Source organism: Pan paniscus, chromosome 9 (genome assembly GCF_029289425.2).
Source record: "Pan paniscus chromosome 9, NHGRI_mPanPan1-v2.0_pri, whole genome shotgun sequence".
In the NCBI taxonomy this organism is placed as follows: Eukaryota; Metazoa; Chordata; class Mammalia; order Primates; family Hominidae; genus Pan; species Pan paniscus.
The window spans coordinates 104,837,523-104,862,202 of NC_073258.2; the positions used below are offsets into that span (position 1 = coordinate 104,837,523).

Genomic DNA, 24,680 nt, shown 5'->3' on the forward strand with positions numbered 1-24,680 from the left:
ATAATCCCCATATACTTTTTGTTTTGCTTCTTGGTAATACTAATCACCCTTTCTAAAGAGAGTCACCTCTTCCTTTCCAGCCACCATCAGTTCACCTCCCATTTTTCTTCTCTATAGGTGTTCCCATGCTCACATTTCCCAGTCTGGTCTACATTTGCACAAAGTTTTATACCCAGTAGAACTACTAAAAATGATCAAATGAACAGATTTCTTTCCTACTTTTGTTTGTAATTAAGAACTCAAAACAAATGCAATTAACAAAAAAAGACATTCAGAGTAAAGTCAGGGATAAGCAAAATGCTTATGAATAAATTTAAATTGACCTGATAAATTCATGGATTATCTCACTGACAAAAATATGCAAAGTCCTCAGCACCTTCTTCTGAATTCAATTTTAAGGTTCATTTATGAAAAAAAGGTCTTATTTGCATATATTACATGGGACTCCTCAGGGTGTCTGACCCATTAAAGTTAGCGACAGAATTTTTAAGATAAAAGACAGTTCACATGATACCAAATCTGACCATACCCACCCTACCTTCTCAGAGGAACACCCCTTCTGAGGTAGCTATAATGTTTTGAGACAAATCTCAGGTATAATTATTTGCTTCTTATTTTGAGCTGAAATCTACTGTCCCATAACTTCCAGTAAGTTGGTCTTCATTCTTCCTTCTGCCAAGACCACATTTAATCTTTCTGGCATGAGATAAACTTTTTAATATATGAAATGAGTATCAGCCCACATATTCATTTTTAGACTTCAGTAGGTTTTCACCAGATTCTTTAACTGTTCCTCATAGGACAAATTTGGATTCTCCTAAAAATTTCACGTTTCTTTGGCCATATTCCAAATCCTAAAAACATGATTTGAGTGAATGAATGAATGAAAATCATCTATACTGAATTGAAAAGCAATGACTTCAAAGAAAAATCATTAAACAAAATGAATTAATTAAGCAATGCCTTTATTGATTAACTTTTAAAAATCATTGTCTTTCAAATCGAAAAGTGTTTGAAAAGTTAGTTTCATTAATGTCTTCATGTAATTCTGTGTATACTTGAAAAGGTCCTAATCAATTAAATTTTAAATGGATTAGTTTTGGTAAAAGGCTATATCTTTTGCTTGTCTTCTACATAAATCAGGCACCATGCAAGGTACTTTGCATATTACTGCCCTTAATCCTCAGGATAAACTTAAAAATAATTATTTTTAAGCCCATTTTGCAGATGGAAAATTTGAGGCTCAGAATTATTAGAAACATTCAAATATTCAAAGTTCAGTGATTTTAAATTTTTTTTGACAACAAACTACATTTTACATTGTGACCCAATTTTACACACTATACACACACAAACACAGACATATATTTCTATCTCTCTATACATCACTATATAACTGAAACAAAAAGGATTCTTGAAATGAAATAATAGGATATGTTTTATCATTTCTTAGTCTTACTTTTTAAAATTATATTTTATGTATCCCACCAAGATATTCTGAAACACAATTTACAAAACATGGACTGACTCACCAGATTGCTCTATTCAGAGCTTTTTGATTTCAAATGCCAAGTTCCTTTGTAACTTCTTTATCTGACATATTTTAATGCTAGGTCAAAAACTGCAAAATTCTTACAAAATTTTATTATGTGGAAACTACCAAAATTATGCCAGTAGAAATGACAACAGAGTAGGCAGGACTCAGAATATATACAACAATTATTTATTGAATACACATAAAATAAGCTCCCAGACAGATTTTTATACATAGAGAAATGAGTAGGTTATAGTTTCAGACCTCAAGGTGATTAGTACCTTGTGGGGGTAGAAGACAGACTTGTAACCAACTAAGAGCAAAAGGAATGGACATGAAATTAATAATATGTTGGTACAAAAGAATACATTTTGTAATGGGGATTATTTTTAAAATAAGAAGCAAGCCAGTAAATGTACTTTTAATGTGTCTAAAATGTTCATCACTGATGCTGCAACAAAAATCCTCCTCTTAAATTTCAGGTTACTAATATACAACTTATAAATATCTACTTTTGGAAATTTACTACGTGAAAATGGATGAACAAATAATCATTTTCTGTTTTTTTTTCCTACTAAAAATGAGGATAAAGTAGGCTACATGATGAAATAGACCTTTCCTGTCTCAGGCCATTTAAAAAATCCTTGGCTTCACTTAATGCTCACTTAAATAACCATCTTACCTACAAGAAAATCACTAGTGTGATAGCCATGTATTTCAAGATTACCAGCAACAGATTCTGCTGCAGTTAAACCAGAAGATGGATGTTGTTTGAGATAAGCAGAACATATAATCTTAACCTCTTTCTTAAAATATTGGGTCATAAAAATTTTCTTGTTTCTAGGGGGAAATCTGTTCTGCAAAAAGAAAAAGATAAATCGATGTTTGCAGGTATAAATTCATCTTCACTGCAGGTATTAACTGTTATAATTTTAGTTAAGAGAACATTGTGCTTCTTTCAGAATGCCAGTTATAAAAGGGCCATTTTCTGACATCCAAGATTCCATAAGCACTTAAGTGATGAGAGTGATCTGGGATTCTCACTAGGAAATTGTATGCAATTATATTAATCAGTGCCAACATTCCTAGTTATTCTTTGAACTTGCAAAAGCCTGGAAAACAAAGAAGAGGAGCAAACATAAAGATGGGTAGAGAAAGAAGGAAAACAAACAAAACAATGCAAGTCTGGGTTGATTTTAACTGATTCTGTCTTAGGTACCGATTTATATGGTGGGAACTGGGCTATGATTATAGACTAGCTACCATTCCGCAATTTTTATCATTGGCAAATTATCTAAAAATAAAAATATTTTCAAGGGAAAGCCACAATTAAACTTGCTTTTGAATCCCAGCTTCTTTCCACACCTGGGTCCATCTGTTAGAATCTTTGAATTTCTAAGGATCTGTTATCAGAAAAAAATGGAGCTTGCAGTCTTGCTGTGCTTTCTGTGCCTTCCTCAGAGTGCCCAGTTAACAGGCTGTTGAGATGGGTGTACCTGGAGTGGCTTTGTCTCTTACTACAGCAATGAATGTTTTCTGATTGCTTTTTCTTATTAAGAAAGACTTTTATAAATCCAGTTTTTCTATATTTCAAATAAGTAAGGCTCATTTTCAGAGCATCACTATACAAATTACCAGATTATTTCCTCTTATGTTAAAGTCCCTAGGAGGCAATGTGGGCTATGCTTCACGCAAGGGTATTTTTTATGGGTATATTTTTCTACCGTTAATCAATGTATTGATGCCTTGTCCAAATAAAGCAGACAATTACCAAATAAGCATATTCCAGGTAAGCAACTACTTAAATCCATTAAATTCTTACCCTACACCATCAATCACCATTTTGAAACCTTACTTTATCAGGGCTTTACTATAAAGATCCCTTAAGACGCAGAGGAAAATTAATTTAAAATTACATTAATTCACATATTCTGCCTTTCAAACTTCTGTCATGTCTAAGGATTCAATTAGTCTATCAGTCAAAAAGTATTAGTGTTTTGCATTCATACATGTCACTAAAAATTTAATGCATTTTTTCAAAAGTTATGTCATTGGCCAATATCATGCAGAGAGATGAAGAAATTTAAAGTATAGCATTAACCTTTAAAGAACTTAAAAGTTCAGTTAGAGGAACTAGAAAAAAAGCAGAGTAAAATATTTAAAAATAATGTTTAACTCAGTACTGAATCACAAAATATAGAATACGGAGTAGAGGGAAATGGTTCCTGCTCCCCATTTGAGACACTAAATACAACAAGGCAGGATCTATTCACCAGAATCTTATTGACCACCTGCTGCATGTCAGGACCATTTTAGGTGATGGATTTCTTCACGCAGCCACCAACTTCTGGTGCTAAACTGGTGTTGAGAGCTGCAGCTCCCAGGCATATCTGAGGATTTATCACCGCCTCGAAGATAAGTCTTCCAAAGTCCCTTTCTGATGACTCAGCTTATCAACCTAGAGTAAGCATATGGCCGATTCTTAGGCTAAACTTCAAGGTGAAGCTTGTGATCTGTTTCTGCCTTGACCCAAGTGGCACTGTGTTCAACTCGCTACTATTAGGGGCTTAATCCTGGAGTACAGTTTGACAATTGTACTAGTTCATATTGTGTGGCTATAAAGGAATACCTGTGGCTGGGTAATTTTTAAAGTAAAGTTTATTTGGCTCATGGTTCTGCTTACTGTACAAGAAGCATGACACCAGCATCTGCTTCTGGTGAGAGCCTCGGGAAGCTTTCACTTATGGTGGAAGACAAAGAGGGAGCAGACATGTCATATGGTGAGACAGGCAGCAAGAGAGCCATGGGGGAGGTCATAGATTCTTTTTAACAAGCAGATCTTGCATAGGGGACTCAGTACTGCGGGGAGCACACTGAGCCATTCACAAGGCATCTGCCCCCATGACCCAAACACCTCCCACTAGGCCCCATCTCCAACATTGTGAATCACATTTCAACATGAGATTTGGAGAGGAAAAATATCTAAACCTTATCAGCAATTGTAAACAAATACTTCTCTTATAAAGTTAATGAAAAGGATTTGGGGCTTACACAATAGGCAAACAACCAGTGAAATAGTCACAAGGAATTGACTACCAACAATGAGTCGACTGGATGAAGCATTTGTCACATACTTTAATTCCAGGGAATAACAGAACAGGAATTCTCAAAGACAATGAGATACCAACCAGAGAGCAGTTATAGAAATGCTTGGGCATTTATAAAACTGAGAATGGAACCTAAAATTACTACCAAAAATCCAGTAAGTGCTAAGATTTTCTGAAGTAGTCATAATCTTATTAATAATTGTACCTTTAGTCTAACGATCATAAGTTTAGTGCTAGTATCTTTAGTGCTAGTAAAATAAAGCAATATGGTTGCCTTAGTGCTTTATGTGAAGGACAGTATCTGATTAATAAATATAGATAACATACATGAATAAATGGACAAAGTATCACATGTTATTAATAAGCCAACGTAGAAAAAAAGTGGCATTTTTTAACCTTGACTTAGCTATATAAAAAAAGGTAAAAGTAAATCATATATGGACAGTAAGAATATTTTAAATATTTAGAATATTTTCAATAATTAGAATAAATATGCTATGGGCTGACAATTTAATCAATATTTGCATGTATAAATGTACATGTAAGCTATCTACAAATAAACCATTAAAATGCTTTTAATCTGGCAAAGTTGCCAGTGGTTCCACTCCAAGGGCAATATACCAAGTGTCTGCAGTGCCATCTCATCCCAGTTTGCCTGGGACTGTCCTGGTTTTAAAACTGATATTCTTGGCCGGGTGTGGTGGCTCACCCCTGTAATCCCAGCACTTTGGGAGGCCAAGGTGAATGGATCACGAGGTCAGAAGATGGAGACCATCCTGGCTAAAATGGTGAAACCCCATCTCTACTAAAAATACAAAAAATTAGCTGGGCTTGGTGGCGGGTGCCTGTAGTCCCAGGTAGTCCGGAGGCTGAGGCAGGAGAATGGCTCGAACCCGGGGGGCGGAGCTTGCAGTGAGCCGAGATCGCACCACTGCACTCCAGCCTCGGCGACAGAGGGAGACTCTGTCTAAAAACAAACAAACAAACACCTGATATTCTTGTATCCCAGTATCCCTACATTCCTGGGGCAAACCAGAATGGCTGGTCACCATACTAGTGTTAGAAGCGGATTTTTAATTTTGTGCTCATGAGCATGTTGTGAACTTCTAAACAAGCTGAAAATAGGCCTGAATGATCAATGATCAGTATATGTCTAAATGTTGAAAGTAGAATGTCCTATTCTCTTTATATAGGAGATATTACCTTATTTAAACTCATTTATAAGATATTTCTGGACTGGAAAGTTAAGTATCTTAAAAATGATAAGAAACTCACATTAAAAATACTAAAATGATTTAATTAAATAATCCTACAAATTTTTTCAAGAAGATTCATACTACAGCTGAAATTGATCAAACTGCTTTAATTTTCAAGTCTCCTTAGAAATGGTACATGTTTATGCAACAAAAAAAGTGAGTACAAACTGACATCAGAAAATGAGAGCATGGGATACTCAAAATAAATATTTAAGTTATCTATCAACTTGGGTTATCCTGGAAAAGCATAGATGAAACAACATTTTACCATTTTTATACTAATAGGTAAGGATAGTGATAGACTGAATTTAAGTCTGAAAGTAAATCCTAGGTTTTTAGTTTTTTAAGAGAATATTTGAGCAAAGGAATAGAAACTTCAGAAGAAACACAAATAATGATGTTACTTTCACATTTATTTCAAGTTTTCATGGAGCTATTGAAGGTCAAGATGCAATGAACAGAATGTAAGGTAGGACTGCAAAAAGGGGTGAGGTAAAAGACAAGCAGGTTTTTGATAAAGAAATGTGCTTACGAACAGGACAAGATGCCTAGAAAAAGGTTTGCTGAGTGACTGGTTGAGGAGGGGAAGAAACATGGAGGGCTAGTGATTCTATGATAGGAACTGTAAAGAGTCCAGAAACTGGGGGGCAAGGAGAGGAAGATATTACCAGATTGTTATGTTGCCAGGGAAGCAGAAGCCTGAGCAGGCACTAAAGAAAAAGATCTGCCACTAACATCCAGTGTACAAAATAATGTGAAGGAAAGTAAAACGGCAAAGTGAGAACTTTACAATTGCCTCTGAAAGGTAAATAAAACAAGGGTATATCTGACAGAATTAAGGGAAAGGAGCACAAAGAAGTTGATGACATCAATTGGACATCAGAAGCAGATACAAGGCATCTTTTGTTACCTGTTGAACCAACCAGTTCTTCAATTCACTCTTTAATAACTTTACTTCTGGTGCATCTCATCAAGAGTTCAGAATTAAATGATATTAAGAAAAATTATATATGTAAGAGCCAATGCTACAGGCCTCATTCTATCAGAAATGACTGCATAAAGTTAAAGCAACAGATGGGTAGTTAGAATAAAACAGAAACAATGATATTCTCTGTTCACACATTGCTAACTGCCATCACTTGTACTCCAAAACAATAATTGACAGAAAACAACTTCATTGATATTCCATAGCCATATGAGTTTATGTCCCCATATGGCAAGGCCTCCACTGTCAAAGCCTCACTGCATAATGACTCCGAAGTATCTGGTTTGCAAATGTCTTCCTTAATACAGGAAACAGTGCTTGCTCTTTTTCAGTAAGTATTCAATAACAAATCTGTTTAAGTTGTATAAAAAATACAAAAATCTTCCCACACTATCTACTCTCAGTGATTCAGGTTAAATTATTATTATATTTTTATTATACTTTAAGTTCTGGGATACATGTATAGAACGTGCAGGTTTGTTACACAGGTATACGCATGCTATGGTGGTTTGCTGCACCCATCAACCTGTCATCTACATTAGGTATTTATCCTAATGCTATCCCTCCCCTAGCCCTCCACCCCTGACAGGCCCCAGTGTATGATGTTCCCCTCCCTGTGTCTATGTGTTCTCATTGTTCATCTCCCACTTATGAGTGAGAACATGAGGTGCTTGGTTTTCTGTTCCTGTGATAGTTTGCTGAGAATGATGGTTTCCAGCTTCATCCATGTCCCTGCAGAGGACATGAACTCATCCTTTTTTATGGCTGCATAGTATTCCATGGTATATATTTGCCACGTTTTCTTTGTCCAGTCTATCATTGATGGGCATTTGGGTTGGTTCCAAGTTTTTGCCATTGTGAACAGTGCTGCAATAAACATACGTGTGCATGTATCTTTATAGTAGAATAATTTATAATTCTTTGGGTATATACCCAGTAATGGGATTACTAGGTCAAATGGTATTTCTGGTTCTAGATCCTTGAGGAATCGCCACACTGTCTTCCACAATAGTTGAACTAACTTACACTCCCACCAACAGTGTAAATGCATTTCTATTTCTCCACATCCTCTCCAGCATCTGTGGTTTCCTGACTTTTTAATGATTGCCATTCTAACTGGCATGAGATGGTAACTCATTGTGGTTTTGATTTGCATTTCTCTAATGACCAGTGATGATGAGCTTTTTTTCATGTTTGTTGGCCGCATAAACACCTTCTTTTGATAAGTGTCTGTTCATATCCTTTGCCTACTTTTTGATGGGGTTGTTTGCAGGTTACATTATTTTTTAAAAAATTAAGGAAAAACTCCAAAGTAAGACTACTGATAACATACTTTTAAATTCTTTCTACTTTTGAAAAAATTATAAACATATTTTAGGTTGTGGCAATTGTGGAAGTTTCAAATTTCCATTACACTATAACTTTCCATGGTTTTATGAAGGTCTAAAACATGTGGCAGCCAACAAAATAGATGTGTTAACATCTTACATCAAGTTCTGAGAATAAGTTCTTGATTCAGCATCCTTTAGTCGAGCCACCATGGAGAATGGGGGAAGGTGACTGGTCATATTAAATGCATTACATTCATTCATAGTTGGCCAAATGATTATAGTACATAGCTAATGTAAATCTGCTATATCTTTGATAGTAACGAAAAAGCCACTGACTATTTCAGTCTCCCAAAATACAACCAAATAATCTAGTACACACTTTTGAGAGAACTATAGAGATTCCTGGATGCCATATTTAACATCTCATCAATGACAAGCTTTATTTCTCTCATAGAAGCATTTTTCTATATTATATTTGACTGCATTTTATTAACTTTTCTTATACTCTAAAAAGCACAGGCATTCAAAAGCTCTCAACTAGGAGACCATGTCTTCATCTTGAGGGTGACATACTGACCCAGACAAATCCAGCCAGCTAAGTAGAAATGAAAATTCAATTCCAAATATAAAATACTGAGAAATAATTTTTGCAACAATACTTAAATGATTATAGAAGCAACTAGATAGAGCGAAACATTCAAACCCCAGTTCTGATTCTGCCATTCATTTATTTTTCTACTCTCTTCTTTCTTGAATGAACAAAGCTACTTCTTTTAACTTATTAGTGTTCTGTCTCCTAGTTCACCTCAAACATTGTATATCTTCTTATTCTCTCTCCATGTGAATGAAAATGTCTTAACAGAAACCAACCTAATTGAAAGATTACCAAAACCCTATGGAGAGCTAGAGCAGATGGGGTTGTTTTATTTTACAAATATTCTAAGTCACCTCTTTTTCCTGACAGACTAACCTTTGCTACTGATACAGGCCATTCCCAAAGCTATCTTGTTTTTAAGACACAAGTACAAATTGAGAGTATGCTGAGACATAAGTCCAATTCGTGGTATGCCATTCATTTGCTCATTCAAAAAATAGACACTGAGAGTTATACAATGCATCTGGCACTGCTTCCAGAGTTAGAAAACTAGTGGTACACAAGAATGACACACTAGTCATCTTCTTGAAGCTTATTTCCAATGAAAGTTTCAAACAACATTTAAAATAATATAATGTATATAATTCACATAGCACTTGCCAAGTGAGTCATTTATTCTAAGCATGTTATATATGTTAATTCACTTTACAACAAAAAACCTGTAAGAATTAAACAACATCTCCACTGTAAAGATTAGGACACTGAGGAACACAGAGGTTGTGTCTTGTCAAGGTCACAGAGCTAGTCAGTGGCTGCATCCAGGACTCACAGAACTAGAATCTATGTGTTAAATCACTCTATCATATTACCTGTCATTAACAGCAAATAAATAAATATATCATTTCAGGGACAGATATCTTCTATGAATAAGGATAAAGCACTGTTCAGGAACATGGGGCAATGGAACGGGGATATAGTAGTTTAGACAACGGGGTCAGGGAAGGTTTCTGTGAGGAAGAGATATTTGAGGAAGAACCTGGATGATGAAAAAGGAGAACTTTCGAGAAAATCTGGGTAAAGCACATTTCAGGAAGAAAGAGCAAACACTTAAAGCAGGAAGAAACTAAGAGTGTTCAAGGAAGAACAACAAAGAGAATGGTTAGGGTGGCTGAAAGAGTAATCTAGAAGGGCTAGATTACGTAAGGCTTTGTAGTTCTAAATAAGGGGTTTGAATTTCATTGTAAGTGTTATGGCTTTTAGGGGTTTTTAAGCAAAGGAAAGACATTTGATTTATTTTTTTAAGCTTTTTTTTTTTTTTTTTTTTCTGGTTGTATTGTTAAAAATAGCAGGGCTAAGAACTAGGCTCCTGACAGGTTCAATATCTCAGGCTCAGCAGAGGAGGAGCAGCCTACAAAGAAGCCCAAGAAAGATAAACCAATGAGGTGAGAGGGAAATAAAGAAAATCATGCCTGGAAGGCCAAATTAATAAAATGTTTCATGAAGAACAGGGGGGTCACCCTGTCAAATCTGGCTGGGAGTTTAGGATGAGGTCTGAGAATTGATGGATTTGGCAAGGAGGAGGTTGTTGGTAACTTCGACAAGAGTGACTCTGTGAGGATGGTGAAGAAAGAAAACCTGGTTAGAAGGGGGTTGAGGAGCCAATTGGATTGGAGGAGGTGGGAGAGCAACTAACAATCTCTTAGGAGAGAATTCTTTCAGGGAAGCAGAGAAACATCATAATAATAGAGGTAGGGGCCATGAGAGAACACCTTTTACTATGAAGGTAGTTCAGTATGGTTATATGTTGATAGGACATATATGGGTAGTTCAGTATGGGTTATACGTTATATGTCCAGTGGGAGGGAGAGTTTGAAAAAGCAAGAGAGAACAAAGAGTAATTCATACAGCACAGTTCTTGTCTATGAGGGAGGAACTGGGCTCTCGGCAGGAGCAGGAAGAGTTCATTACTTGTAATAGGAAGAAAGACAGCACACGTGGGTGTAAATGCAGGTAGACTGCAGGATTGACAGTGTGAAGACCAGACTGTTCTACTCTATTTTCTCAGTGAAATAAGAATAAAAGAAGTGAAGGGAAGTAGGGAGTGATAGAGGATTGAGGAGGAAGGAGAAGGTATGAAACAAGTAAATCAAGTAGGAAAAGGTAGTTGAATTTCAGGCCAGTCCCGAGGGCCCACTTGAGATTCTACTCTAAAACATTTAAATGAAAAGAGCTTTGCTGATAGAAGCAGCACTGGCCCAGATAAGATAATTTTGGTTCTAATACCAGTTTTGCCACTTCCTGGACATACACCCTTGGGCAAGGCACCAAACCTTTCTGGACCTCAGTTTGCTCATCAAGTAAAGTGATAACGTGTGGGTCTGCTCCACTCGGAAACACCCAGAAATGTGTGGGGCACTTTGGGATGTCCTGGCAAATATCAGCATTCAGTACTGCAGGTCTGGGGTACTCAATGTCCTTTAGTGTACGGAAGGGTCTTGCAAGACAAATAACTGTCCCTCCCCCATCTCCAGCAGCACATACTCCTGTTGAGAAACACAGAGGCAGAGGATCATTCCAAGAGTCCTCTCAACTCCAAGACTGATTGTAATCTTAATTGTCCATATCATGGAAGCTAGCTCTTACACTGATGGATAAACCATACATCCATTTAACTCAACACTATCAATCCTCACTCTTGCCTCCTAGACTGATTACAGGCTGCTAGCCAGGCAAAATGAACAGAAGTTGAGTTTGCCCTTGTTATTTCCTCAGGCCTTAGAGGTACTAATGAGCAGCAAAACAATTTATAGATTATAGCCAAGAAAAGAAACAGGCAGCACAAGGTGATACAGGAAAAAAAAAATGCCCTCCATTATGATGAAAACCATTGTCATTAACTATCATAGCAATTAAACATAAATGCTGTCAGTGATAACACTCAATAGTAGCAAAGAAAGTTTGGTACCTAGGTTTCACCTGCATGGAATTAGGTAGCATCTCACTACCATAAAACGAGAAAAATTAATTTTAATGGTATTGACCACAAGGACCCCAACACGAACTGAAAATTAGTTGACAAGGACAGGGCAATTATCAAAGGCAATATATCAAATTCCACTCAGATGATCAGTGGGGTGCTGTAGGCATTGCTGCTAGTGACCTTTCTAGTTGACACCTTCATTAATGATGTGTAAGATGAAGACCAGCATGTAAACATATTCCAGAATGACTCCACTACGGGAGTCATACCAACTGCAAGCTTCCAACATCCCAGGAATTACTTAAATATAAATGAATACAGAGGTCCCTGGGAAGATTTAAAATTTAAGGTAGGCGATTGTATAGTGAGATAATACAGACAGATGGGTAAAAGCCTAGGTGAAAATCTCTAATAATAGCATGGTGATTCCTGAATGAAAAAAAAAAATCAGTAATTACACAGATCTCAAATAGTTTTTTCACTGACATTTATTGAATAAAATGCTGGCCAGATATTATAAACACTACTGTTTCATCTATAAAATGTAAACAAATACAGAAAACATATACAATTAACCACTGTGCTTTTTTTGACTTAAAAAATAAAAAAAATTATGGTACAATTTTTTAAATTGAGGTTAAATTTATATAACATAAAATCAACCATTTAAAAGTGAACAATTCAGCGGCAGTTAACACATTCACAACGTTTTGCAACCACTATTTCCATCTAGTTCCAAAACCTTTTCGTCACTCCAAAGGGAAACCCTATACACCTTACGCAATTGCTCCACATTCCCCATTCCTCCTTGCCCCTGGCAACCATCAGTCTGTGTTTTGTCTCTGTAGATTTAGGTACTCTGGGTATTTTATTTAAGCCGAGCCATACAACACATGACCTTCTGTGTTTGGCTTCTTCAATTAATATAATGTCTTCAAGACTTATCCATATTGTAGCATGTATCGGTACTTTACTCCTTTTGATGGCTGAAGCCAACATGCTTTTAAACTGCAATGTTAACTTTAAAGTATGACATGGACATTCATGCCAGTTCTGAGTGAAAACAGTAAGTAAAACCCAGTAGAAATCCAGCAAAACCTCAACTATCCTGATTAATAAAACTCTTTTAAAAAGAAGAGCAGTAAAAAGCTTATTTTATTAATTTTACTACTGGGAAGGCTTTATGAAATGAAAAATGTTACTGTTAGCCTTTTCTTTACTTTTAAGTGACATTTAGATATTCACTAATGAGATATAGTAAATATTTATTAATTATTGATGAGCTGGAAGGTTTGGGGTTCCCTGGCATGCTAGCTACCAGGGAAGGTGCTCAGTAAGTGTTTAATGAATTGCGATAAGCATAAAGAAGACTGTAGGGGTATTTTTTGGTGTGTGTTTGCTTCTGTCCAATTGGGGCTAATGTTGTATGGCTGACATGAGCAGAGGTAGTTGTTTCTGTTCTAGTGTTAATTTCATTGATTCCCAGAGTTATCACCAACCTGTTTCTAAACTGATACCCTCATCCACCCCAGGGCTTGTGGAACTGGTTGCTTTTGCATAACATTTCCTGAGTAGGCTATAGAAAAAAGTCAGAGAAGATTTTCCTTCTTCCTTTTAAAATCTCCAATGTAACTTCTTTCCCTCTCTCATGGTTCATTATCAGAAAGACTCTGTAGGATTTTTATTCTGTCTAGTACAGAATTTCTACATTTTTATTCACTGTCCAAGACACAGTAAAGTAGTTTTTTCAGTAGAATATTGGTGGTAACAGTGACTTTTCATCCTGTAATTTTAACCTAAAGTTTTCTAATTATTCAGTTTATATGCTCATGATTTAATTGAATAGATACTTTCTTATTATGAAAATTGGAATGGTGAACTCCTCTGAAGAACCTCAGTCTACTGAACTGAAGTGGGTTAGTGATCTAACTTGATTTCCTAATGATACCTTGGGGGAGGGGAAAAAAGGTCCTTTTTATATCACAAGAGTTTTTAGAGAGAATACTAAGAAGCTGAGAGTCCTTTTACAATGTATATATTTTTCTCCAAGGAGACATTATTTTGTTCTTTCTTGTGTTTTAGATAGTTGGGCAAAAGGCACCATGCAAAATAACTGAAATTTAACCCTTTGCATGTGTGTATCTTTTCATAAATGTGTATTTTTAAAACTGCAGTTATATTACTTACTCAGTTCAAGTGAGATGGCAATTAATTCCTGCAGAAATTAATAGTTTCACAAACAGCTTCTAGAATATATTTAGCTTCTTACTAAAATGCTTCAGATTGGGTTATTGCTTCTATGAAAATGTGTTAATTAGCTGTAATAACTATAAATTGCAGATAAACTATTTATATTCTTTAATGTAATTGCAGTCATATATAAAACCAAATTGCATTCACATAAAAATAAATTGGGAACATAGTTTGTTACAGAGGGTTCAGAACAAGAAGCGCATATATTCAACTGGGCAGGATATTACAAACACAGAGAAATCAAACCAGATACAGTGCTGAGACACAAAATAACACATGCTCTCTGCAAAATTTGATGAATCTATAAAATTGGATGGAACAATGCCCCAAACTACTGAGTCTTCCGAATTTCAGGCCAGTCTTGGTTATGATGGTACTTTGCCACAAAACAGAGATAAGAGAGATTTATAGTGTAGCAAGTGGCAGAACAGAGACATTTATGAAGGTAGAAGATTCATGACATATAGAAAGAACAAAAGAGGCCAGCAAACAAAGAGGCATGTCATTTTTTCCCAAGATAAACTTGCTGGAAGCCCACAGCGTCCACCATTCCAGCACAACACCATGAGGCACACAAGTCAGTCTCCAGAGACTTTTATACCAAATACTGCAGCAACAAACACTGGCATAACTGGATTACATGTTTATTTCATAACTGGATTTTGACTACTGGGAAACGATTTCTGCAAAGGAAGGGAAAAGCTCCACGTTGCTGGGAAATAAAGCTTTGGTAAAATGACAACTGCATATTTGCACAATATCCTTCATAGTTTGGCTGCTCAATGTTCTCATCCAGACACACCCTGCTGACCTTTATCAGTGATTGTATATTAACTTCTTAATTCTGATCTATGTTGCTCAAAGAGTGATGAAATAGTCTATTTCCTCCCTAAATATATGACAAAGTAAAAGAAATAAGGCAACCTCAATAAGAAAATAGGCAAAATACTGGAACAAGCAACAAAAACACATATGTGGGAAATGGGTAAGAAATGAGAAATAATGTTCAATCATATCAGAAATAAAAATCATCACATGGGTGATGAGATACCATTTTTAGCATCACGTCGGCAAAGCCTTTGGAAAGTGCAATTTGAGTAGAAGGGGAGAAAACAAATGAAGATGGTGGGGAATAGATAGGAGAGGAGAAAGTAATGACAGCAAACATAGAAAATGCTTTCAAATTGTTTTGCTTCAGAGCTGAAGGGGAATAGAAGGGTAAAGGGAAAACGTTGGCTAGTTTTTAGATGAGAGATACTTAAGCAAGTTGAAATGCCAAAAAGAAGCCACTTGTAAAAGGAAACAGGCTAGAGATAGGGGAGACGGTAATGGTGCCAGGATAATCAGCCTTGGAGAGGAGGAGATACAAACCAAGCACAGGTGGAGGGAACCAGCTTCAGGCGGAGCAATTACCTTAACCTTTCCAAGCCTAATGTCTTACCTTTAAGCTAAGAAAAACAATACTGATCACTTAGAACACATTATGCAAGTAGCATCTGGCATACAAAAGTTTATTTATTTTAATGTTAATGTTTTAAAACAAAATGTCCTTGGTTCCTACCAATGGCTTTTACACAAATGTCATGTATGTTCAAAAGCAAATTCCTTGGCAGGGACAAGGTCATGCTGCTCCATTGTACTACAAAACGCCAGTTCATGTCAAATAAAGTATTTATAAGGAATTAATAGTTTGGGAAACAGTCAGCAAGCATTTATTGGAAGGAGCACAGATGTGTTCCTTATTTGGAGTCACACGGATGTGAGTTTGAATTCTGGCCCTACCAGTTTCTCACTCAGTGTTTTTCATTGCTGTATGTTTGATACTTAGAAAGTGGCTGGCTTAATAAATATTTGTTGAAGGGGTAAATGATTAAAGCGCTCTTAACTTCTTGGTAACTTTGGCTCCAGGATCTGAAAATAAAACTAATAGTAATGATAACCCAGGTGTGTTACAGGAATAGAAAGAATGCATTGAAGCAGTAAATCAGTGTCTGGCACTTAGTTGGATCAATAAGGTAATTATCATTCTTTAGCAGTCATAGTAAAAAGAAGTAATTGTTTGAAGATTAAGAAAAAGTTTAAATAAATCATAACTCTATTATTTTAAAAACCTAAAACACACTATTAAGGTGACCAGTTTAAAATATTTTTTACTTGGAGATACCTTCCCAGAATTTGTGCTGAAGTGACATAATAGATATTGATGTGTTATTTCCCCAGTTTGAGTGCTTTGAAGCTGCCAACTATAGTGATCTAATGTGCTATAGAAATTACTACTGAAGTACAAGCATAATGGAACTGTTGCCATAGAAATGGTATTTTGCTACCCCGCTCTCCTCATTTAGATGTGCTTCCTTCATATAAGGGGAAAAACAAAAAACAAGAACAGAAATAAAACACTGAGGGTACTTTCTATTTCTGATTTAAGTATTTTTTTCCTTTTAAAATAACAGGCCTAATAAAAAACAAAAATCAATAATCAGAGCCAGAATATTCACCCCTACCTCAAAATTAAGTTTCTAATATGATATAAAATTGCTAAAAATCCTCTTACCCCAAAACCCATAGCTGTTTTAAGTTATATAAAATTTACCAAACAGTAAAGTTTTTTAAAAATGTAGAAATGGAAAAGAGGGACAGAATAATCCCTATGTATGTCAGATTATCTATAAACACAAATACATCACATGTCCAAGTTGTGTCGTTTTTATATTCTTTACATTGAACAATGATATAATACTTAATATGGAGCAATGTCTTTATTTTCACAGTTAATTTCTGTCTAGACATTTGTAGTGGATTGAATAGTGTCCCTTCCAAAACAAAAATATGGTCAAGTCTTAACCCCTGATAACTGTGGATGGGACCCTATTTGGAAATGGGGTTTCTGCAAATGTAATTAAATTTTAAATCTTAGGATGAGATAATTCTGGATTTAGGGTGGGCCCTAAATCTGGGGACTGGTGCTATTATAAGAGAAAGGAGACAGTGATTTGGGACACAGAGACACAACGGAGAAGGCCATGTGAGGACAGAAGCAGAGATTAGAGCAATGGAGCCCCAAGTCAAGGAACACCAAGGATTCCTGAGAGTTAGAAGCTGGGAGAGAGGCAAGGAACAGATTCTGCCTCAGAGCCTCCAAAACAACACAACCCTACCAACAGTTGCTTCTAAGATAGCTTGTTATCAAAAATTACATTTTAAAACAATTATTTTCATATTTATATTTTAATAAAACATTTAAAACAATTATTTCATACAAAAATAAACTGCATTTTTTTATATACTAGCAGTGAACCCTTGGAAATTAAATGTAAACATTTCCAATATCATAAAAAAACCAGCTGGGCATGGTGGCTCACGCCTGTAGTCCCAGCACTTTGGGAGGCCGAGGCGGGAGTATCAAGAGGTTAGGAGCTCGAGACCATCCTGGTCAACATGGTGAAACCCCGTGTCTACTAAAATACAAAAAATTAGCCAGGCGTAGTGGTGCACGCCTGCAGTCCCAGCTACTCGGGAGGCTGAGGCAGGGGAATCGCTTGAACCTAGGAGGCAGAGATTGCAGTGAGCCCAGATCGAGCCACTGCATGCCAGCCTGGCGACACAGCAAGACTTCGTCCCCTCCCCCCACAAAAAATAAACACCCCACAAGGTTCTTAAGAATGAGTTTGACAAAATATGTGGGAGACCTGAAGGTAGAAAACTACACAACATTGATAAGAAAAATTAAAGAATATTAAACTGAAAAACCCAATATTGCTATAATGTCAATCTCCCATAATTTGATGTATAGAATTAAAATAATCTCAATGAAAACCCAGCAGGACTTTTTGGTTTTGAAAAAATCCACAGTCTGATATCATAATTTATACAAAAAACAAAGGGCCAGACCATTCGTCTAAGCAAATTAACACAGGAACAGAAAAACAAATACCACATGCCCTCACTTAGAAGTGGGAGCTAAACACTGGATACTCATGGACACAAAGAAGCCAAAGACAGAAAATGAGGACTACTAGAGAGGAGAGAGGGAGGAGAGAAAGGGTTGAAAAACTGACCACCGGGCACTAGGCTCAGTACCTGGGCAATGGGATCATTCATAACCCAAACCTCAGCATCATGCAGTACACCCAGGTAATAAACCTGCACATGTACCCCCTGAATCTAAAATAAAAGTTGAAATTTAAAAAAAGTCCAGAAATAGCTAAAACAATTTAGAAAAAGTAAAACAAAATGGAAGTCTCATAATACCTGATTTCAAGACTTATTACAAAGCCACAGTAATAAAGATAATTTGATATTATCATAAAGATAGCCATATACATCCATAGAATACAATAAAGTCCGGAAAGAGACCCATACATATAGGGTCAATTGATTTGCAATAAAGATGTCAAGATAATTTAATGCGGAAAGATTAGTTTTCAATAAATTGTGCTAGAACAACAGAGAATCCATAAGCAAAAAACAAAAGAACTTGGGCTGTTACCTTGCACCATCCAAAACAATTAACTCAAAACGGATCATAGACCTAAATGTGAAGCCTGTAATATTTCTAAAAGAAAACATAAAAAAAATTGTGACAAAGATTAGTCAGTGATTTATTAGAACACAAAAAGCATGAACCATAAAAGAAAACAAATTGATAAACTGGACTTCATTAAAATTAAAAACTCTTGGATAAACACTTTAAGAAACTGAAAAGATAAACCTCTGAGTGGGAGAAATTATTTGCAAAACACGTACATGATAAATGTTGAAATATGTATTTAAAACACGTTTTACATTCACCGATAAGAAGAAAAATAACTCAATACAACATGGGCAAAAGATATGAAGAGATAGTTCACTGAAGAAGAGGTTTGAATGGCACATGAGCACATAAAAAGATGCTCAGCATCATTAGTCATTAGGAAAAAGCAAATCAAACCCATAATGATATATCAAAACACATCCACTAAAAAGACTAAAATTACACAGCAACAAGGAGGACAACAGGCAACAGAGAATGCTGGCAAAGATCTGGAACTCTCATGTATTGTTGATGGGAATGCACAAAGGATCAGCCACTTTGGAAAATAGTTTGGAAGATCCATATAAAGTTAAACATACACTTACCACACTCATAGGTATTTATGCCAAGGAAATAACAACACAGAGCTATACACACATGTTCATAGTTCATGGTAGCTTTATCCATAATAATTAAAAACCAGAAAAATTTAAATGGGCAAATGCCCATTGAATGAATAAACCAAACTATAGGAGTTTCATATGATGGAAAACCTCTCACAATAAAAATGAGTGGACTATGGATACATTCAAAAACGTGAAGGAATATGTAAAGCATTATGCTAAGTGAAAGAAGCGAGACACAAAAGGCTGCACACTGCATGATTCCATTATATGATACTCACAAAAATGCAAAACTACAAGGGCAGAAAACAGCTCAGTATTGCCAGAGCATGAGGATAGGGGAGGGGATCAACTACAGGGAAGCACCATGGGACATGGGCCATTTTCAGGTGACAAAAATATTACAGATCTTGATTGTGGTGGTGGTGACACAACTGTTCATAATTGTCAAAACTCAACCTGTCCAACTAAAAATGGTGAATTTGACTCTGTGTAAATTATACTTCAATAAATCCATCTAAACAAATTTCAGTGGCAAAAAAGAGTATTTGGAGCTAGGGAGTTTCACAGTGGCTGTAAAATACTATTTGTGTTTTTGAAGTTGTGTGTTCTTCAAAATGTCTGACATTCCTAAGCAAATATAAATCCTAAACATTCCTAAATAAATACAATCTTCATATGTAACTTTTACTTAAAAATAAAAAACCTTTTTCTTAATAACTGTCAGCAATTTCATTAGGACATGATTCTTAAATATCTTTATACCTTTATCATCCATTATTTTGATAAACTAAATACAAAGTATCTTTTTACAAATGTAACATCCCTCTCTGCCCCAGGTGAACATTTTCCATAAATATTTAGCACTAGATTGTTACAGTATTGTTATTATTTTAAGATCAGTTAATTAAAATCCAACTCTAATTAATTTATTGACCTTTTCCAATTTACATTATAAAAACTCCCACTTTTAAGCATTTCTCAGGTGCCTTTTTCTTCTCTCTCTTCTGAGGTCTTGTCTGCCTAAGGAACAACTATCCTTCAAAACTGCTTGAACAGCCTTCCTCCCTGAAGACTCTGCTGTTGTTGATTCACCAATTTCTTCCCTGCATTTCAGGTCAACAATCCGTTTCCAAGATAGTACCCCTCTGATATTTATTTGTCTCTTCTACTAAAATGAGAACAGGATCTTAGCTTATATATCTTGATTTTCCTAACCTCTAGCAAACTGGCTAACACCTAGAAGGCTTAAACACAATTTTGCTTTGAAAACAAATCATTTTGAATATCAGTTGTCATTTCACTGTATGGGAGATTTAGCTTCTGCAACGGATTGGCCTAAATGGGTGATAGCCTGAGGAGAAACATCAGAATGAAATGGTATTTGAAGGACAATACACTAACTCCTAATTTGATTTTGCTTGCTTGCCATTTGTTTCTGTTTGATAAGGGCATTGTGTCATCTCAAAAGACCGACTAATGGGGGTTACATCAGAAACATTCACTATTACAGCAGCAAAGGATTGTACAGATCCACTGTGTTATGAATTACATTTTGACCGTGTCTTGGCATCTTCACTTCTAGATCTAGGTTTTGTCCAGATCAGCAACTCAGAGAGGTTCCAGGTGTCCACATATGCTTGGGTGTAATGTCTGACTCATGTGGCTTCCTCCTTCCTGGGCTAGGCTTTTCCACTGTCTTGGACAAGGTGAGCATGCTTCTCTGGACCAGGTAGCTGGCCCAGAGGCCTGGAGGAGTACAGTCCTATTTATACTGGGCCTGGGTACACATCTGGGTGGGATAAGCATAGAAGGTATCACTGTTTTCTCTCAATGCAGGGGTTGGGAAGGGTTGAAAGACTGCCCCTGGGTTGCTAATTCAGATTTAATTATAGTGCCCATTGTTAAATTCTGCACAAGTTTGTAGCCAAGGGGAATTCTGTCTGGCTCATTAGGAGACATTCCTGTGTATACTTCTGTTTGTCCAGCTTAGTAGCAGAGTGAAAAATGCTTGATATCTTTTTACTAATGAATGAACAAACCTATGATGTGCCAACCCTGTTTCAGGAGGTACGTTTCCCATATGGTGCTTCTGTGCGTGTATTTTTTAACAGCTTTATTGAAATACCATATAACTCATTCATTTAAAGTACAATTCAAATGTTTTTGTACAGTTCATTATTATTTTTTAAAAATTGGAGTAAAATATACATCACAAAATTTGCCATTTTAACCACTTTAAGTGTACAACTCAGTGGTATTAATTATATTTACAATGTTGTACAACCATCATCACCAACTATTTCTAGTTTTTCATCACTTCAAACAGAAACTCTACAACCACTAAGCAAAACCTCCCCATTTCCTCCTTCCCATAGGCCCTGGTAACCTCTAATCTACTTTCTCCGTCTATGAATTTGCATGGTGTCTGGCTCATTTCACTTATAATGTTTTCAAAGTTTATACATGTTGAAGTACATATCAGAACTTCATTCCTTTTTACAGCTAAATAATGGGTCAAAATATGAAATGTAAACTGTATAGTTTATAGAAAATAACAGAGTATATCTTTATGACACTAAGTAAGAAAATAATTCTTAGCCATGACATTAAAATGCTAGTCAAAAAGGAAAAAAAAAGTGTTAGAACTGTATCAATTAAGAATGTCTGTTCTTTAAAAGACACCAAAACATGTACTGAAAAAGCTAGTCACAGAGTAAGAGTAGATTTTGCAACCCATATAACCAATGATATGCCAGTATTCAGAGAAATATATTTGAATACCCATCTAAATCGGGAGGGAGCAGGCAAAAAAGACTTAACAGATGCCCTAATTTTAAAAGCGATCAAAAATCTGTTCCATTAACAGATGAATGGATAAACAAAATGTGATATATTCATCCAATGAAATACAGTGTGTGTATGTTTGATACATTGCAAATTCAGTGTTTTTCTTTCTGTTTTTTGTTTGTTTTCTGTTTCTTTGAGACAGTCTCTCTCTATTGTCCAGGCTGGAGTGCAGTGGCGTGATCTTGGCTCACTGCAACCTCGGCCTCCTAGGTTTAAGCCATGCCTGCCTCAGCCTCCTGAGTGGCTGGGATTATAGGTGCATGCCACCATGCCTGAGTAATTTTTGTATTTTTAGTAGAGACGGGGCTTGGCCATGTTGGCTAGGCTGGTCTTGAACGCCTGGCCTCAAGTGATCCACCCGCTTTGGCCTCCCAAAATGTTGAGATTACAGGCTTGAGCCACCATGCCTGGCCGTTTCTGGTGCTTTTGCCATTTCAAGTGGTTACAACTCGAAAACTAACTCGTTGAAGTTCAAGTAGGTACTGACCTCTGCTATCTTAGCATACTTTTGGCTTGTCTATGCCTCTAGTTTCTATTCTCGTTTTTCTCATGTTTCGTGGAATGTTTCATAATTGAGACACCATCCCCTCTAGTCAAGCCTAAGCTTTTCTGAGTGGGAGGGGAGAAGGAGGGACAGCTTTTCAATGACATTTTGTTTGCAATAGGAGATAAAGGGTAGCAACTGCTGACTCCATCTGCAACAGTGAACATCACCTGGTTCCCAGACAGCACCCAGTGTTTCTCTCTGTCACACAGAAACAGATACCTTCAACCAGCATTCCAGTTACAACCTTGGGCCAGTTCTTCATGGGATATTTCTCAACCCTGTTCTTGGCCACAGAAAAGGCAAATTCCTCCATCTGTTCTTTCTCTGTATGTCGTAAGATCTGGCTCTTCCTATCTTTCTTCCTTGACTCCGTCTAACAAAAAGACTTTTCTGAACTCGAAGTATGTGAAACTGCATAACTGGTGCTATCAATCTGATATAAAATGGCCCATTTAAGTTTTGAATTACAAGTTTTTTTGTTAGGCTGCAAAAATATCCAAATGGCAGCTCAATACCTCAGAATACGTTAGGAATAATTACTTATATTAATTCAATATATTTATTCTTCCACTTAAATCTTGAGTTTATTGCAGTAGTAACCAAATGAGAATTGACATACAAAGAGAATACATTATTATGCTACTACAAACATTGTCTGAATTGCTGCAGTTAAAAATAAGTAAATTCAAAGCTACTTCCTGGCGACAAACAGGGATGTTTGAAAATTCATGTTAAGGGAAGAAAACAAAAATGCCTTTAATCATATTAATCACCATTTTCCACAACAGATATGCTAATGAATTTGATGATCAGATATGCAGCCTTCTCTAGAGATACAAATATAGAGTAACTGTCAGTGCTATTAATTTTATCTCCCATGTATCCCTGTGAAACGTTGTGAACCTCTATCTTCTCTGAACCACAACAAAATAAAACAAAAAATCCTGTAATTTTGAACCTCCACAGTTTTGGGTTATATAAACACTGAGGAGCTTCTCCTGAGATCCAGTAAACTAGGGCAATTGCCCCAAGCTCCAAGCTTTGGAAAGAACTGGGAGACATGAATTCAATTATGCTGCTAAATAGTACAGAATGAGGACAGGCTTTTGAGGTAAGGAAGGTAGTTTTCTACTAAAACAAAAGATTTTGACGCCTTTCTACAAATACACATACTCAGGCAATACATACCAATATCATCATCAACATTAAGGTAAAACAGGAAATCTCTATAAGAGTCCTTTACTGATTCATCTTACCTTCTATGATGCTGTTTTAGACGTGTGTGTGTGTGAGAGAGAGAGGAGAGAGAGAGAGAGAGAGAGAGAGAATTTACTGTGATAAACAAGCAGAAGAGGAATTAATCTGGGTTCTGCAATAATTAGGTTATCCTGGGAACATCATTAAATCATAGACTTCTGAACTTTAAAATCAGAGTGGATTTTTAAAATCACTAAATCCAGCACCATCAAAAATTATGTTACCTGAAAGCAGTAGGTGTATACCTCAAGGGGATGTATTAGTCCGTTTTCACACTGCTATAAAGAACTACCGGAAACTGGGTAATTTATAAAGAAAAGAGGTTTAGTTGACCACAGTGCCACATGGCTGGGGAGGCCTCAGGAAACTTACAATCATGACAGAAGGTGAAGGGGAAGCAAGGCACATGTTACATGGCAGCACGGGAGAGAGAATGATGGGGGAGGTGCCACACTTTTAAACCATCAGATCTTGTGAGAACTCACTCACTATCATGAGAACACTGTGGGAACTCTGCCCTCATGATCCAGTCACCTCCCATCAGATGCCTCCCCTGACATATGGAGATTACAATTTGAGATGAGATTTGGGTGGGGACACAGAGCCAAACCATATCAGCAGAGGAGGAGAGTAGAGGACCACTGGAAAGCCAATGGAAGAAGGGAGAGGTTTCAGAAAACAGAAGTAACTCGTTCAGGTTTTATGGTAAGTGGTGGAGTCCATCAGGCTTCAAAGCCTTCACTCTGAACCTACTCCATGCAGACCCTGACTCTGTGATTTTCCACAAGATGTCAGTGATGTAAATACAAATACATTCATAGCGTCCAAAAATATAACCTTCACTGCTGA

The 24,680-nt window shown here is 36.4% G+C and overlaps 2 protein-coding genes across 6 annotated transcripts in view; one reads left to right on the forward strand and one right to left on the reverse strand.

The window, feature by feature from the left end:
• Positions 1–24,680, reverse strand: part of PDGFD (platelet derived growth factor D) — a 257,644-nt gene that overhangs the window by 131,838 nt on the left and 101,126 nt on the right. The gene's annotated exons all lie outside the window — the stretch shown is intronic.
• The window catches only part of DDI1 (DNA damage inducible 1 homolog 1), a 77,236-nt gene that overhangs the window by 22,869 nt on the left and 29,687 nt on the right, over positions 1–24,680 (forward strand). For 2 of the 4 annotated variants that reach the window (XR_010113489.1, XM_063608767.1), the window contains one exon: positions 1–24,680. This exon is cut by the window's left edge; it is cut by the window's right edge. The gene's annotated coding sequence lies outside the window, so the exon portion shown is untranslated. The other 2 variants (XR_010113490.1, XR_010113491.1) reach the window with 2 other exon arrangements.